We start from the raw sequence: 12,105 nt of genomic DNA on the forward strand, positions 1-12,105 counted from the left end.
TGATGATGTCAGCTTGTTACTTCACAATGTTACTAGATATCTCATGAACGGCGAAACGTAACTAAACGTAACATTGCTGAAAGAATAGGCTACTAATTAAGTTTTTTTGTTCCGACAGCCAGTTATTAAATAAGTTTAAATATGTTATATAGAATTTCTGTTTTTAACGCGTTTTTTTTAATGTAAAAATATACTTTTATACGATATGATAAAAGTTTTACGTTTGTGAAAAGTTTATTGTTACTTGGCAACTATGAAAAATTTTTCGTAGCCCTTTTTGATGTAGGTTAGACAATGATGAATTACAGTTCGCTACTTTGAGCTTCATTGTTTTTCATTCTTTCAAATTCCGCTGTGGTTATGGCTCACTTTTTGCTAATTGTAGAAAAATAGACTCAGGAAATATTGTGTACAATAATCTATGTTGTATTATAAATTAAAATTATAAAAGAGCTCGGTGGCTCAGTGGTCAAGCACTTGACTTGCAATCTGCAAGTCCTGGGTTCGAATCCCGCCATGTACCAATGTGTTTTTCGATTCCTGATTTATATATGTACATTTATCCGACGTTCTTACGTTAAAGGAAAACATCGTGATGCAACCTGCACATATCTAAGAAGAAATTCAAAGATATATGTGAAGTCAACCAAACCGCACTTGCCAGCGTGGTTGACTATGGCCTAATCACCCTTAACCTAGGGTAGGCTCCGAGCCCCTCTGTGGGGACGTATAGTGAGCTGATGATGAGTATTATAAGTCTTTGTAGAGTTTTAACCACTGAATTATTGAACTCAAGTTTTATTAATATAAATGCGAATGTTTGGATGGATGGATGTTTGTTAGAAGGTATCTCCAGAATGGCTACATGGATCACGCTGAAATTTGGCACAGATGTAGAACGGAATCTGAAAGAACTCAGAGGCTACTAATTGAGTTTCGCGTGGAGGGATCGCGGGCTATAGCCAATATGTTATAAGGTGTCAGGAATCGAATACGACTGTAGTAAACGCGGACAGAAGAACGACAAAATTAAAAAAAAACACATCATGTTTATGGAATATCATTTTCTTCTCGATATTACCTACAGACAGACTGATTTTATTGTATGCATGGTTATATATTCAACTCTGAATGTAAATAAAAGAGGATGCGCAACTAGAGATAATACGAGTATATGCGCTTGTTTATTTTCTTCTAAAATCTATTATTTCTAATGGTTTAGGCTTAAGCACCAAATCCACAATTACTTTAACGGATCCTTTTTTAATTTAGATGTATAAGTTTCACACAATTTATTTTTCCCGCCTCCGTATTTCAGACAAAGCCTTGAATTAACTCACAAAATTGCCAGCTGCCGGGAAATCGGCGGGCGGTTTTCAGCTGATTCAAATAAAGATTGTGAAATATGAAATAGAAAATGGAATTGAGTTCAGCAGATGTTTTTACACTTTGTAGGGAAAAATTTAAAATTGTTCATCATTTATTTTGTACTGCAAAAACACTATATTTAGAAGTACTTTGGGAATTAAAAAGTTTTTAAAAATATTATTTTTAATTGGGTAAAAATTTGTAAATTTATCCGTGTATACTTTCAAAATGTTAAATTTATTTGATAAAATTTGATTTAATTATAATATTTTCTGATGTTTGTAATTATCAATGAAAACAGTAATCTATTTCATCATCAGCTCACTATACATCCCCACCGAGGGGCTTGGAGCCTACCCTAAATTAAGGGTGATTAGGCCATAGTCAACCACGCTGGCCAAGTGCGGGTTGATTGACTTCACACATACTACTAATGAATTCAAAAATATATTTGTGTTTACTATAATATTAGTAATCGATTGTTTAATGTATAATACATATTCGGATTATTTTGATAATCAAACTTTTTATAATCGTTACTTTTAATTTCTCTTCGGCTTTGCTGGTTCAAACAATGTTAAATATTTTACACATTTGTTAGTGCGAAAATCGGCACAAGTTGCATTAAGTTTGCCTTAGCTTTTGAGTTGAAAGATTTTTTGAGTGCTTTTAAAACCTGACTACTCGAATCAAACCAATAGACCTGATTACTCAAGTCTAACTCCGGACAATCGACGGGGTTTTAGTTTTATAATTAAAAAAATAATAAAGAATAGAGAATTCAATAAAATTTAATAGCATATAATCCTATCAATTCCAAAAATACGTTGCTAAAATTCAGAGAAGAAATTGCTAAAGTTCTGTTGCATTTATTACAAAAAAAAAGTTCTTAAATAAATGTATAATGGTTTAAAGAAACTTACAATATACGCACGTAAATGAATTTAAATTGTGTTATTGTGAATACTCCAGTATAGGAATACAAGAGGGAATTGAACTAAGCAATAGGCAATGTCCGAACACTCCGCCTCTCCGTTGTATTGCCCGGTATTGTTACAAGCGTATGTAGATTGCATTGTGCACGTCAACGTATTTGAAAGTGTTTTTATATGTATCCAATAAGGAAGATTTTCTGAATGTTTTTTTTGATTAAACTTATGCATAAGTTGAGTTACGGAAGTTCAATAACACATTTTATTATACTAATATTGTAATGCGAATGATTGGATGTATGGATGGATGTTTGTTATGGATGGATGGTATTTCCAGAAAGGTTGCATGGAACTCGTTGTTTGAAATAGATGTAGAATAAAGTAACAAGTAGTAGAAAGGACACATAGGCTACTAATTAAGTTTTTTTTTAATTCCGTGTGGACGGAAATACATTTTTTCTATTTAATATTCCATTAACAAAAGGAATCCATATTGGACAACATCGACTAACTAGAATTTTCAAATGAATTATGCGAAATTTATAGAAATTAAATGATTTCTCCCGTTACGAACTGGCGTAGACAGTTTTATTAAATTTAGTTTTATTATTAAAAAAAGGGAAATAGAAATTGCTTACAAAAGAAATACCTGTTTTCAGTAAAGGTATATTTTAAGAGACCGTTCTAAAGATTTTTATTAAAGTCTTGCGGTCGACTTCAATCGAAATTTCATTTTAAAATTTAATCTCATATCCAATTTGCTAAAGGAAGTTAACGGCGTGCAATTTTTACGTGTAACTGGCGCCATCTCGTGGTAAAAGTAGTGTAACTTTATCCTTGTAACTTTTTTTAAAATTAAAGTTTTTTTGTTGAAATTTAACTAATGCTTCACATTTCTAAAATGGTTTAAGATTTATACCAAAGATAATCGGCTTTGTGATTTAACCAATTATCACACCCAACATTCCCCCTAAAGGTACGCGTCCATTGGCCTGTGCCTCTAGACAAAGCAAATCCGTTAAATCTGTGCGTGCCGTGCGTCCGACACAGATCAATGGACGCATATCTTAACACAGAAACATTTCGAGATAAAAAGGTAACACCTCCATTAAGCTTCTAGTAGGTTAAAGCTATAAAATAGGCACTCCCATTCATTCTGTAGAATTTTCTATATTTATTTTCTTCTAGAATTATCTATTTAAAATATCGTTTATGCCATTTATCAGATCACGTGACATACTACGTAAGGTGATAAAGCAAGCGTTCACGACCCCGTTTTAAGACGAACTGCATTCCTTTCAAAAATTTACTACATATTTTACGTCGGAAGATGTATCCAAGTGACCTACTTACATAGTGTAAATATGAAAAGAAATTATATCCGTGTTTTAAAATGTATCTATAATATAAATGTACGCATTACCTTAGTTTGTGACCCAACTCATTTGAGTATATTGAGTAGCAAGTGAAGCCTCACAAAAAATATAAAAATTCTTGCTTGAGAGTGCTTCAATTGGTGTTTTTATTACAACGCTTTCTAATGTGCGTTAAAAAATTAGTTTTTCTTCGCAATACATAAAATTTTTGTCTGTCTGTATTTCTGTCCGCTAGGCCTCGTATGTACTGGATAATTTTTGACGGGAAGAATGATGCACATGGGCATATATGTATTTTAATTCTACACCGGCGAAGTCGCGGGCTACCGCTAGTTATAAATATATGTATATAAATATACCATTAACTTAAATCTTTTCAAGAATAACATTTATTTTTGGCAAACCTCGATGTACCTCCATGTTACAAAATCAGAATATTTTTTTGGTATACGGGGAAAAAGCGGCTAATCTGGAATCAGCTAAACAATTTAATCTCGTCCGGAAGGGTGAACCTTAATTGAATTTATCTTTTTTCTTCCTGTATCACTTTGAATAAATTACCCCTCGGGGTAAAAAGTAAAAGTGAGTGCTACTTGATGCCTAAATGGATGTTTTCCCAGCGCGGGGGCTCGGAGACAACCCTAAGTTAGGACCTGGGCCTTAGTCAACTACGTTGACCAAGTGCAAGTTGTCTTCATACATATGTGTCGTTATATATGGTTACATTATGATCATTTCCTTCACCATTTTATTGTGAAATAAATTTATATAAATCTAAAATCGAAAAACACATTGTTAAAGTAATTCATAATTTGTGCTTATTAAAGTAAAATGACGGTTTTTTTTTATCTCAAGTAAAAGTTTTCAAAGTTCAACTTGTTAGTTGTCGTTTTCTCAATTGTTTATTTGCTATTTATATCTTAAATTCCTTCGAAAAAGTTTTAATGAGTTCCCATAAAAGATTTTAATGTATACGTTGTACTGGTTTTTATTTCCTTTTTGGATGGATCGATGTTGGTAGATACCTCGATGAAATTTGGCATAGACGTAGAACATAGTGTGGTAGAACACATAGATTACTAATTAAGATCTTTTTTAATGCCACGCGGACGGAGTCGCGGGCGACAACTAGTGTATTATACATTTGTGACGCCATCTAGTTAATTCTAAATTACTCTTAAACACAACGTTTTAAAAAAATGGTTAAGCGGATAAGCATATTTAGTTTGCCATATTTTACGAAGACTCGAGTGTATGTAAGCTCGGGTAACGTGCGTGTAATAGGCTTATTGCTTTATGTCTTTAGTCGAATACAGCTTAGAGTAAGCTCAAACATAATGTACGCTTTGAGAGTTAAACGACTGCGATCGTAAACTGTGTTATATCTTGCTTACCTTTTATATACATATTAATTAAATCGATTAAAGCGCCCTCAGAACCATTCTCATCTCATCATACTTTCTCTTCGGCAACATGACGCCCACTACTTGGCATAAGCTTCCCACAAAGCCGCGCCATCGCCAAGTTGATTCGTCGTTTTTATATCAAAGATGGCAAACGAGCAAGCGGCAACCTGAAATCGCTGAAATAGCAAAGCAACCGTTGCCCATAGACATACGTAATGGCATATGCGTTTGCCTACCTTTAATCGACGAAGAATGCACAGAAAGAAAATATTTTTCCTTCCCATGCATCCCCTCATCAGGAAGGTTCAATTCCACTTCCTATTCTTTCCTTATAAGGAAAAGGGTGGGAAGGGAAAGAGGACCAAAGGTGATACGTCTTGTTATTATTATTTTTTTGCTCTTCCTAGATAACTAAAGTACATAAATTCTTATAACGGTATGGTAAAATACTTTCAAAAATAGTTTCATAATATTATTATTAGTAACTCGTATAACTAAAATGTGTATTGTAAACTACATTATTGGATTGTTTATCAAAAAAAGCTTCTCGACCGTGACAGGACTCGAACCTGCAATCTTCGGATCCGAAGTCCGACGCCTTATCCATTAGGCCACACGGTCTTGGCGTTACAGATACAGAAATGCAAATATATTCCAAATATTCTTGTGAACATTACAAACGTATTCTATTACAAGTGTATAAATCTCAGTTAATTCTAGATACTGCTTAGAGCATATTGTATTTATATATATTGATATTACGCATATTAATAATAAGTGAGACAAAGAGGTACGTATTAAGATAAATTTAAGCAATTTGGTTGTGTTTGAATGATGTCCTTAATCGCCCGCTAAGATATATATTAAAGACCGTCCGTTTGTTAGACAAACAGAGTTTCAAGCAATTACAATTTGCCGCAGAAAAATTCTGTCATATATTACTTCGTCTACGATTGCTTAATTCCATGTATTGCGGTTCTAAATCTATTTAATTTATTAAAAAAGTTAGAATGAAGTTAATATTATTTCTCTGCATCAGTTACTACCGTTGTAAACTCCTTGGGCTACTCTTGGTAAAGGAATTCCTTTTGAGGTAGTTTTAATGAAGGAAAATACACTAATGTGTATATATAAAGACGACGCGGGGAGTGGGTTGGGAGGGGGATTTCCTTACAAAGACTTATTTAATTTTCCCGTAAAAGTTTTAATGAGACGCCTGGGTCTTGCCGCGCTTTCGCGGTTTTCTGTTACAACTCAAATGTTCGTGTAAAAGGACTTTGAAAAAATGTAATAACTCGTTATATTACATAATTTAATTTAAATACTGTAAAAGTATATTATAATTATTTGAGAGACGGAAATAATAAGCTCCATTTAGCAATATTTTTTCTATTAATTCATCATCATCATCATCAGCTCACTATACGTCCTTACCTAGGGGCTCGGAGCCTACCCTAAGTTAAGGGTGATTAGGCCATAGTCAACCACGCTGGCCAAGTGCGGGTTGGTTGATTTCACACATATCTTTGAATTACTTCTCAGATACGTGCAGGTTGCATCACGATGTTTTCCTTCATCGTAAGAACGTCGGATAAATGTACATATGTAAATCGGAAATCGAAAAGCACATTGGTACATGGCGGGATTCGAACCGACGACCTGCAGATTGCAAGTCAAGTGCTTGACCACTGAGCCACCGACGTCTTGTTTCTATTAATTGAATCGATGTAAGGATCTCAATAGGCTTCGGAATTATAATTTATCATTGAAAGTACTTCCTCCAATAATAAATAGGAATATAGTAATCTTAGGATTGATCTCAGGATAGTTAGAAAGTCAAACTCGATTTAGTTTTATGCAATAAAGTTTTAAATTGCATATATATCTTTCGCACTGATACTGGCGGTATGCCAAATGAAAAATTGTCCATTTTCGTTTTCAGCCCATTGATATTGCGTTTGGGAATAGAAAGTCAAAGTCCTATATGAAAACTGTATCACGCTGCTGTTGCTGCGTCGATTTCTTTTTACTACGAATTTTGTAAACGCTACTAGATCAAACAGTTTACACATAGTATAATAATAAAAAACAACAAGTTTATTTTTTATTTATTTACAGTTTACCAATACCAATTAAAAACAATACAAAAAAACAATTGTAGAATAATCGAAAAAAAATAGCTGTATATGATAAACTGCTCCCAACTTATCACTTACAGGCAGTTTCCGCATCGCACTATTTGTCGAGTTGATTTACCAAGCTTTCGTCTACAACATCCATTGATCTTTGCTTATTTTAAATCCTATAACAAAAGAAACAATAAATATATACTGAAGCAACGAGTAATACCTTATTTAAAAACATTTTATAGATTTCGATTGATCGGATCGATATGCAAATGGGTAACGGGCTCGACTAAAGCTTTAAACGTTTTTTGTTTGCTTTGGTTCTAAGTAATTTTACTGTGTAACAAAAAGATTAACGAAAGCACACAAAAGCTTGTGCTCGTAGTTTAAAATACGGAGATCTACGTAAGTGATAAATAATCGGAACATTACGTTAATTATTCTTTTGTTTTTTTGAAAAATGTAAACTATTCAAATTAATAGTTCCCCGCGCAGTCTATTAACTTTCTTCATAATTCTAGGAATTTTAAATACTCAATGTCGCTGGCTCGCTTTTCTTGGCACTTCTTGGAATTAAAGAAAAACAATTGAACACGAAGGTAAATTATGTTGACCCATTTCTGGTATATTATATTCTCAAACTGTGCGATGTATTATAAAATTATTTCAACCTCAAAGTAATAAATGAAATGGCTAAATAAATATTAAAATACTAGCTATCGCCCGCGACTCCTTCCGCGTGGATATATATATATATAAAAATAAAAAAAATGAAAAATAGTATCCTATGTCCGTCTCCTGGCTCTAAGCTATCTCCTCATTATTTTCAGCCATATCTTTAAAGCCGTTCTTGAGTTATAAATAGTGTAACCAACACGACTTTCTTTTATATATATATATAGTAGGTGTATTGATAAGGTTTCTTGCGTTAATGATGTTTCCATACATCTCCATACTATATTTGTAATATGCCTAGTCATATTATAAACTTACTTCGCGTTAGATCAGCATTAAGGGCAATCGACTTCCGATCATTATAAATTGAAGAGCACTTAGCAAACAGAGTCAACTCAAAGGCAATTTCTATCTACGTTTAGTGTTCGGTTAAAATCGTTTAAAGAATGATTTTTATGAAAGCGCTTGTAAGTGTAAATCGCCTTATCGCGGCCGAACAGGCGACGTAACACTATTTTACGACAGTTTTAATGTTGAAAACATTAAGGAATAAATCAGTCCCAGTACTTTAAGGTAAACTTTAGAAGAAAATTATTTGAATAGTTTTTTTAATATTATATGGCGGCAAACGAGCAAGCTTAAGAAAATGGTGGGTAGGGAAAGGCAACTAAAATAAGGCCTCCGGTACGTACACGCGTCAGACGATACGCGGAATTACTTTCACTTCACTTGTCTTCTGTGTGGTCATAGTATTGCAGTGGTCGAGCATACCTATTCGTGCAACAGATTTTGTTGTTGCTGGCGTCTACCAATGTTTTTTTTTGGAGACCAAGATTTCGGCACATTTTCCCTATAGTAAAACATTGCTAGTTCTCCATGCAACTTGAAAGACTATGTACTAGTTTCAAATTAAGCTTTGTCTATAACAAAACAGGTCTTTTGACTGCGAAAACAGCTTTTGTGTTTTTTGATTTTCTCTTTGAAATTCGAAAAACAGTTCGTTTTTCAGTTAGACTAATAAGCAATGTCGATTTTGCCATGAAACGAAATTGTGACGATCCAATTATGTCCGAATACAAAAAAGTGCTTTCAATGTTTCGTCGTAGTTACATAGACAAACAAAAAAGAAATGTTGAGAAAGGAAAACCCTTTTGTCTATCACGTGGGCTTTGTCAAAACAGTCAACATGTTTCGAAACACATCACATGAGACAAATCTTCTACAGCACCTGTTCTTAATCGAATCAGTGAAATGATTGTTAAAATGAATCTACCATATATGTAAAAATATTTGTCACCTGCGACTTCATTCCCTTGGAATTAACGAAAAACTCAATAAGTACGTTACGTGTTCTTGTAGATAATGTTTATCTATGCCTATTTAGTTCTGTTATTCTTGCACTTGACTTGCAATCTGCAGGTCCTGGGTTCGAATCCCGCCATGTGCCAATGTGTTTTTCGATTTCCGATTTACATATGTACATTTATCCGATATTCTTACGGTGAAAGAAAACATCGTGATGCAACCTATATGATATATCTGAGAAGAAATTTAAAGATATGTGTGCAGTCAACCCACCCGCACTTGGCCAGCGTGGTTGACTATGGCCTAATCAACCTTAACTTATACGTAGAGTGCGAGGACGTATAGTGAGCTGATGATGATGATTCTGGAGATACCCAATAACATCCATCCATCTAAATATTAGCATTAATAAGTAAGATTACAAATACATTTAAAATAAAGCCAGCTACACACGTTAAGTTTTATTCACGCAGTCTTAACAGATCGTTCGAACCGAAATTATACCGGCTTAATAATTTTACTGTTAAATCAAAAAATAAATCGAACGAATTTAAAACGGTGCTTTTTATTCGTATTATATCAAGTACTTCATAAGATTAAAGTTGAACGCAATAACTTCCAACTACGAGGAAATTATTGTTAGTCGAACAACTATGGAAGTACTACGCGGCCATCTTGGCTTAACAATTGTGAAGAAATCTTAAAGTATATAGGTAATAAACGGTTGAACTTTAATAAGCGATTTAATTTGCGGTTTTAGAATGAAACTAAATTTAAATGTCTAAGAAACCATGGAGTAAAACAAGAAAACACACAGAATTTTATTCCCTACAGCAGTTAGGCTTATTCTGAATTAAACATTTTTCATTTATAAGTTTTTATATTATAAGCACTTATTTCCACTAGCGGCTTGGTACGCGACTCTGGCCGCGTAAGCGCCATACGCCAGTGGAAATAAGACATAAGTCTCCTACTCGCTTAATTAAGTCTAAAGTCGTACAAGAAGGATTATTATCATCTATCTGTTTTCTATCTAAAAATTTTATAACTTTCTTTCTTCCCAATGTCCCAGAAGACGACGTATATTATTCAAGTGTATATCCATTGCTGTAAAGTCTTCAGGAATTCTTATAATAAAAATGATCGATTTATTGAAGATAGGGTACCGTCTTTAGCCTTCGAGAGCTGATTCAATACTAGCTCTAACAATGCTTCCGCTCAAGTCTTTCTTGTTGAGAGACTCGTATCTCAAAAGTGGTCAGTAATTGCATGCACCGCTCTACTGAACGTATGCTTGCATTGAATTACTTTTAAATCATAATACCTAGGGTACTTCAAGCGAGTATACCATTTCTCTAAAGGACGGGCAACGCAGTTCTGCTGGTGTTGCAGATGTCAATGGGTATCGTTGATCACCTCAGTGTTCCCGCCGCTCGTTTACCCCTTTCCCTTAAATTGTAGTAGACATGGTAAAGTCTTTGTACACACATACAAATGTATGTTAATCATACAAATCAATACGATAACGTGAAAGTAAAAGATTGCTTTGGAAAAATAAAAATGAATGACATTTTTAGGATGTCCAAAGTTAAATAAATGCTTGTTAAAAAAACTGTTGTGACCTTTTAGTAATTTACTAATCTATTCCAATGTTGTAAAATAAAAGAAAAATAAACATTAAGTTTAACGCGAAACAGGCGTAAAGCTAAAACAAAAGTTGAAAACGCCTAAGTTGTTTAACGAGTTTGTCCGCAAAGCGTAAAACTTTTCCTGAATTGATTAGTTAAACACGAGACTAAAAAAAGTCCAATAGTTAATGAAATAACTTGAATAATTTAAATCTTAGTTTTAAAGTTTAGGAGTTGGTTATTTTATTATCAAGTCTACTATTAAGAGCGAGGTTTACGGTAAGCTTTGCTTTGTATTTCCTTTAAAATTTGCAGAGCAAGATAAATTGATAGACAGGACGTTGAATTAAAGTTTAAAAGATTTTAATAATTGAAAGGAGACCATCGATTAAAGCGGTGAGATCGTTTAATATGTCGCGTCTGTATCACAATAGCTCTGTGGCATGACGATCGTCGTTTATACGAGTATCACGAGCACACTCGTACCAATACCTTAATTTTATTTACTTGACATATTAGAAATATTATTTTAAATCATATACCAGATTTGTATTGTGCAACAACGAAAAAACACAGTCAATTATATCTTTCGTGTCATATCTGTAAATATGTATGCAACATTACTTAAAACAGATTTTAACGGCAAAGAGAATATCATTTTCATCATCATCAGCTCACTATAAGTCCCCACAGAGGGGCTCGGAGCCCCCCTAAGTTAAGGGTGATTAAGCCATAGTCAACCACGCTGGCCCAATGCGGGTTGGTTGACTTCACACATATCTTTGAATTTCTTCTCAGATGTGCAGGTTGCATCACAATGTTTTCCTTCATCGTAACAACGTCGGATAAATGTACATATGTAAATCGTAAATCGAAAACACATCGGCACATGGCGGGATTTGAACCTAGGACCTGCAGACTGCAAGTCAAGTGCTTGACCACTGAGCCACCGACGTTCTCTATAAATCATTTTACATTTTACAATTGTGTCGCCACACTAGTATAGGTCTTATTGGCTTTACAAATATAGGTTAGAATCGTGATATACTCTCAACCTAAATTTTGTGGTTAGTAAATTGACATGTTGTATTCATGTCGTGGAATTGGGCAATCTGAATATCATCTGTGATTTTGTATTATCTTTAAATGTCTTCATTTCAGTTTTTCCAAAAAGATAGAAAGAGAGGGCAAGATAACTTATAAGACTTTTTGAAAATACTCGCTACGAGGGCGGCGAGTGTACGCGATATATCTGTGAATGTTAAACTTTCCAATCGGGGATTGTAGAA

The 12,105-nt window shown here is 33.9% G+C and overlaps 1 non-coding gene across 1 annotated transcript; it reads right to left on the reverse strand.

Moving 5' to 3' along the window:
- Positions 1–5,630: 5,630 nt before the first annotated feature.
- TRNAR-UCG (transfer RNA arginine (anticodon UCG)) lies at positions 5,631–5,703 on the reverse strand. The gene has a single exon. It is a non-coding gene; the product is annotated as a tRNA-Arg (tRNA).
- Between the last annotated feature and the right edge of the window lie 6,402 nt (positions 5,704–12,105).

Source organism: Papilio xuthus, unplaced genomic scaffold, assembly GCF_000836235.2.
Source record: "Papilio xuthus unplaced genomic scaffold, Pxut_1.1 DF828037.1, whole genome shotgun sequence".
Classification (NCBI taxonomy): domain Eukaryota; kingdom Metazoa; phylum Arthropoda; class Insecta; order Lepidoptera; family Papilionidae; genus Papilio; species Papilio xuthus.